The sequence below is a fragment of the Haliotis rubra genome, unplaced genomic scaffold, assembly GCF_003918875.1.
Source record: "Haliotis rubra isolate DU_JTF1 unplaced genomic scaffold, ASM391887v1 Scf86, whole genome shotgun sequence".
NCBI lineage: Eukaryota > Metazoa > Mollusca > Gastropoda > Lepetellida > Haliotidae > Haliotis > Haliotis rubra.
Window position 1 is genome coordinate 2,435,078 of NW_025767590.1, and position 6,000 is coordinate 2,441,077.

The following is a 6,000-nucleotide window of genomic DNA, read 5'->3' on the forward strand; positions in this document are numbered from 1 at the left end:
AATAGTAAGATATGGATGACATAACGTATTGATATATTAACATCACCTTATATAGTCATATGATTTGAATGGTATTCCAAATTAGTAGATGTTTTAATGTTTTTTAAAGTACTAAAACTATGAAAGTATCATAGTATTATTGTTAGAATGGAATTGTTAAGTAAGCTTAATTTTATCAAAACCTTCGAATGTATAATTTATTACGCGACATAAAGTTACATACTGTCAAATCGTGTACTAAAACTCTGTAGCGTACTTTAACCTATAAGTAAATCTTGAAAGGTGTTTACGTCTGACCATGTTCTTTTGACGGTATCGTGAGGCAGATACATTGTGAAATATTCACCTATTCAACGCGCAAGATATAAATAGCTCTGTGCGGAAGGAAGATCTCCGAGGAACGTGCTACCCGGATGTCGCAACCAGGAAGGTTTGCAGCTATTGGTGGAATTCTTCTCTGGGATGCTATATAAGAAACTGGGTAAGACGGAACAGCAAGCATCTCCAAGACTGCAAGCCAACTCACATATAAGCTGACAGAAGTTTGCCTCTTACCAACCAGGATCAACACGATGAACATCAAAATGGTGAGTACAAGTTGTTGAGTTTCTTTTGGCAGAGCTATGCTTAAAAAAAAAGCCTTAGAAGAAATATTGTTGATACATTTATATGTTTGTCTTGTTGAAGCGCCTAAACACAGGAGTGATTTCACACGTTATTTTTGAATAAATTGCTCTGTGACTGTTAGTTGGTATAAGAATAATGTAATGATTGTCATTCCGTGTTGGGATTTGTTTTTTTGTAACCAAAACGGTAATAGAAGCATTCATGAAATCATTCAAAAGTTTAGAAATATGAGATGAAACCATTATTATATATCTGAAGGTGAGATGCATATGTACCTACATTTCCTAATCTGCTTCCAGATGGTACACGTGTTCAGTGCATGTGTACTGATCTGTGCTGTTGCTGCACAGTGTCCGGCTCCAAATGACATTAATTTGAATTTCGAGCCCAGCAACTCATCCGCTGTCATACGGTCATATGCTTCGATCAGGTGAGTCCATGACTGATAATGCTCTAGTAAGGATGACATATGGTGTTCGCTTAAATGTACGAGTGATAAAACATTAACTATCAGCGACTGACAAAAGTTCTTGTAGTTGTCCTCAATAAATAGAACGAAAGCTGATTATGAAGAAAGTACACACCCTTGTCTGGTGGTTTTTTAAATTATCAAGAAATGTTTATTCGTTCGACATAATTATATACGGGTATTACATATGTATTTTAGACCCCACGTTTGCTGTGGTTTGGCTACTATTTCCAGTATGTTGACGTTTTGTTTTATTGTATTTAGGTGGTACTGATAAATGTTTGAAAGTTTAGATGTAGATATAGAAACAAAGGTTTCATGTAAGGCTTCCTTTTATTTATTTCCAGAAGCCGGATAACAGCGTCTTCAACTGATCGAATGGGCCAGATGTTTCTCGATACTCTTGAGAACAGTAAATGCGCGGACCTCAGCACAATCCCTGACGACAACCCCGATCTAACATCAAGGTACACAATGCTTATGAATGGATGATGAACAACTTTCTCATCTTGAAAAAGTTAGACAATTGATCCTGATTTGCCAAATTCATCATTATCGATGCTTGCTTGTTTCTAATACAAGTTTTCTAATCCTGCAGGTCAAAGTCCAAACCGCTGCTTCAGGTCAGTCTGGCCGTCAGTGAATGCGAGCCATGTCCCCCTACGGTTCATTTCCTGGGTCGCTTCTACGGCAGCTGCTACGTCATCAGACCCCAGCAAGTCCGATACGTAACCTGCGGGTGAGTTTCCCCACGGGTCGTCAATCTAGCCCTAATATTCACAGAAGGGTTAACTGGTTTATGGGGAAAACCTTACACAGTCTCATATTTCCTGTTTCCAGTGAATTTCTTGCATTTGAAGGAATTAGTTCAAAAGGGTCTTTTTCAAATTAAAGAATAATTCGACATTAAGAAATACTAAGCCAGAAGTTCTGAAAAAGTCGTACAAGTAAGGTTAGATTGTTTGACTCCTCCATCGAAGCAACCACCTTATGTCATGTTTTGTTCTTACCCCAGCAAAAGATGCAAGCAGCCATGCATGTGTTCCGGGAGCTACTGCCAGGGTACTCACTACACCAAGGTCTGGTTCCTCTCCTACTGTACAAGAAATGTTGGAGGTTTTCAATTCGGTTTGAACTTCCGATTCCTGTGGCTCTCACAAGATTGTGCTTGCAGAAACTATTAAGTCAGTAGTCTCGTGAACTATTAGCGAAACGATATTTCTCTGTGAAAGCTTAAACTTAAAGTTAAAGAAATGTTATAAAACTTTTCTTACCTTCAAGGTGCAAAAAAAATAGTGTTTACTTATTCATTGTTGTTTTTGGATAATGTCAGCAGTCTTGTTATGTTGTTATTATTTGACTGTCAATTGTAGTCAGGTGGTTTACAATAAAACACGGAAACGGATATGCTTAATTTTCTTCTTCTTTTAAGATACAGTAAACATACTATTCAACATACATTGGTACCACGTATCAAATATACTTGGCATACTGATGTATCCACACTCATGTAAACACAAAACAAGGACTACATATCACATTATATACGAGTTATATTAGTTATATATATTGTCATGAACATCAGATTTCATGTTACCATGTGTTCACAGAAAGTAACCTACTCGATTGGTGGTACAAACACATGTATTTCGAATAAAATGTACACGTGAAAAATGCCCATGGGAAGTCAAAGTATAGATACAAACGCACGCACGCACGCAGACACAAACACACGCACACAGACATAGACAGGGACACAGACAGACACGCACGCACGCACGCACACATTTGAAGAAACCTTAAAAGTAATGGTTATGATATAGTGGAGCTCTTAAACCTTATGGAGCATTGAAATATAATGGGTTATATTTTGAATATATATTTATGTGTTGATTTCATGGTTGAAACTAATATGTTAACCTTGAATCAGTCCGTAAAAGAACTATGTGTGAAATAGCAAACAACAAAGAGATGTGCTGTAATTAACAATTGTACTCTGAGATTAAGCTCACAAATGACTACAAAGGGATCAGTATGGCAGTAGAAAAGTGTTCAAGAAATACACAGACACACACGCGCGCACGCACGCACGAACGCATGTAAGCACACAGACTACATTGGCAGAAACCTAAAGGTTAACAAATCGCTACAAAGGTATCACTGTGGTAGTATAATAAGAGTGGCAGTACAAACTCCAATATAATACAAGAGTCACGATTCTAGCACTAAAGACAATGAAGGTAATATTCACTCCTCAGCTATAGTAATCCAACTTGGAAGAGGAGTGTACAGCGTATATATAATTTTCCTCACATACAATGTGTATGTTCTTGTGGTTTGAGATGTAGTGTAAGATGAGAGGCAATAGTAAACTTACTGAAGATGTACAGAATAAATTGTGCAGGTGGTATGTTAAAATGGGTAACACTACAAACAACGCCATGGTTTTAGGAGAGTCTGGTGGAACCCCTCTCCAACTTGTGTCGGCTACAATGGTCATCAAAACATGATGAAGGCTACTGCATTTGGACAGGTGCGATTAACACAAGATGTTGGCAATGTAAAGATATGTATTCACCTTTTTTAACAAAGGTTCTTTGACAAACTTCAACAATCATGGTGTAGTTCTATTTAAGTGTAGTTATTATTATCATTTCAAATTTCAGACGAGCCATACACAGAACGATTATGTAAATATTGAATACAAAGTGTGTGTGTGTGTGTGTGTGTGTGTGTGTGTGTGTGTGTGTGTGTGTGTGTGTGTGTGTGTGTGTGTGTGTGTGTGTGTGTGTGTGTGTGTGTGTGTGCATCTATAAAATACTATCATACCTTATACTTCTTTATTCGAGTGTGTTGTCGGGCAAAGGCCCATGATACGAATGCAAAATAAACAGTGGGAGTTTACGGATCACATTTATTTAACAAAGATGTGTATGTAGCTTTTACAATGAACACAGACAGGTGTTGTAAAGTAGATCCTAATATGTTCTTAAAGCTATTCAAACAACGCTGTAGAGATATATATTACCAAGAATGGTCATCCGATATTGCAAGCTCCAAATATTTGTATGCATATTCACTATTTAAACATGACATTGTCCATGAAACATACTTAGAAGTATTATCCTCTATGCAACTCCGCAAATCTCTTACAAAATTTAGATGTGGCATCAGTAAACTGAATGTACAAACCTATAGAAGATCCAAAGATGATGATATCAGTTCTGCCATGTGCGCTCATTGCGTCAATATTGTCCAGGATGAGTACCATGTTCTATTACAATGTCCTGTTTTTTCTGATTTACGCATCAGGTATATATCACAATATTATTGTGTAAATCCCAACATACAGAAGTTTGTAAATTTACTTAACACCCAAAATGCAAATGTTACTTTACGCCTAGCCATATTTGTAAACAAAATCCCTAACGTTTTATGATACTTATAAATGCCAGTGTACTTCTCATGCCTGCGCTCCAAAGAACATGATGTAATAATGTGACTGTACTATTGGCCTCATGGCCACTCTACGAAATAAATCTGTCTGTCTGTCTGTTGTAAAGTTACATGTAGTTGATGGACAGGTGACATTTAAACGATAATGTTTGCCTTATTGGGAATCATAATATGTTCGTGTATATTTTGCCCTCAGAAGCTGGTAACATTTACATGTTAGAATAATGGTACTCATCTTCAGAATAATTATATCTGTATAATTTTGTAAACCCGCTGCACTCAGGGTTCCATTTTGTGTCTACCAGATTCGGTCCGAAGATGATGGGAACTACACCGTATTTTAGTCCAACACGTCTAGATTTCTTGTATGTTAAATAAGTTGTGTATTTCTCCTGACCAAAAATAATTGTATGATTTTGAGCTTTCTGATCTGCACACCAGTCTTGGTCTTACGAAGATGTTGATGTACATAGAAATTCATTTGAATTATGGATATTCGCGATGACATCGATACATTATTTATTATTGTTATTGGATATTTATCTAGCGCACATATCCATGCACTAGTGCATGCTCAAGGCGCTGGATACATGCCAAACCCTGTCAACTGTAGGATGAATGTACTTTTTGAAGCCGAATTATTCTTACTATTTTGGATCGTCTGGAGTAGCATATTATAATATTTTGAACACATCGTGAATCTGGTATTGCAAAATGTATTACACCAATATCGTTTACAAGCAGTCCTATGTACAAATTTCAGGACTGAGGTAGCCTAGTGGTTAAAGCGTTCGCTTGGCACGCTGAAGACCCGGGTTCGAGTCCCCACCTAAGTCGTCCACGAGTACAATGTGTGAAGCCCATTTCTGGTGTCCCCCGCCGTGATCTTGCTGGAATATTGTTAAAAGCTTCGTAAAACCATACTCACTCCTCATGACTGAAACCCCATATTTCTGACCCGTATAAAATATAGAGGTGAATTTGCTATTATATGTTTTAAACAAAAGACGGCTTAGTTTTGCTAAGGATTCAAGTACTCCGAATGATACTTTCTTTGCTTGCATGTTTACCCAATGATAAAAACCTATTAAATGTTATGCATACTGGCATATAACTAGTGCATCAGAGGTACCTTCGACCTCTACCTATTTTATGAGATAAAATATTTCTGGCTGCTAGTAACAATTACATCTAATAACCGTAACCTGAGGGAATCATTAAAAGATAATGTGAAGCATCTCCATAACAGTGTCAGCACTGACAATATCCTGAGTCATCTAAACATTAATCATATCCATGGCCTTTAAAATAAATCACTGCATTTGAAAATGTGACCAGGCGGAGAAGGGTACCCGAGACCCTGCAAACATAACTTCCAGAACCCATCAATGATGTTTTCAGTGGGAGCGGTACCGTTCTGATAGTTTGGATATAAAATTCGATTAACA